Here is an 816-nt window from a genome sequence, read left to right on the forward strand (position 1 = left end):
ATCAATTCTTTATCTGTCATCCTTAGTCATTGTCCAGCTCTCTTAGCATACCAAGTAATTGTGAAGACCATGGCATGGATCTGGCACACCTTAGTATCTAGACTGACATAGTTGCTTCTCAGTACTCTGAAGAGGTCTCTGACAACAGATTTACCTAATGCAGTTTGTCTTTTATTTCCTGACTGCTAGTGCCAAGAATGTTGATTGTGGAGCTGAGCAAGCTATAACTGTTAACAACCTCAGTCTCTCAATTCTCCTCTTTTTCCCATCACTCTTTGTCTATTTCTTTCTAGCCTTTCCCTCTAAATACAAATTAGATTACACTCAGAGGTTGCATCTTTAGAGATTTTCTCTAAACAAACCAAGGTGATTACACCATTTCACCATTCCATTTAATCTTTCTTCATAGCACCTGTGGTTCTCTGAATTATTTTATCTGTTTAATTGGAGACTCTCTCCTCAGGAAGAATACCACGTACCAGTGGATACGAACTCACTGCCTTTCAGCTGGTTCCTATACGTAGTGACCCTCCAGCTGATTTGCAAGGCTGTAAATAGCAATGACAGATCTTTTCCCTATGAGTCTGCTGATGGATAAGAGCCACCCTTTAGGTTAACATAACAAGAGTTCCGTAGATGCCAAAAGAGAGAGACATCTTTAAAAAGCATTAATTCTAAAATATCTATTTTCTCTACTTACAATGTAATCACGGCCCTTTGTGAGTTCTCACATTTATATTTTCATTAGAAGTGAATTATTTGTTGTTTTATGTGAAATAATGTACATTAAAATACTTCATACATTCTTAAAAGGCA

At 37.1% G+C, this 816-nt stretch overlaps 1 protein-coding gene across 1 annotated transcript in view; it reads left to right on the top strand.

The window, feature by feature from the left end:
• Positions 1-816, top strand: part of LRRC7 (leucine rich repeat containing 7) — a 720,627-nt gene that overhangs the window by 308,161 nt on the left and 411,650 nt on the right. The window lies entirely within an intron of this gene.

This window comes from Elephantulus edwardii, unplaced genomic scaffold (genome assembly GCF_000299155.1).
Source record: "Elephantulus edwardii isolate Elephantulus edwardi_28Jun2011 unplaced genomic scaffold, EleEdw1.0 scaffold00005, whole genome shotgun sequence".
Classification (NCBI taxonomy): domain Eukaryota; kingdom Metazoa; phylum Chordata; class Mammalia; order Macroscelidea; family Macroscelididae; genus Elephantulus; species Elephantulus edwardii.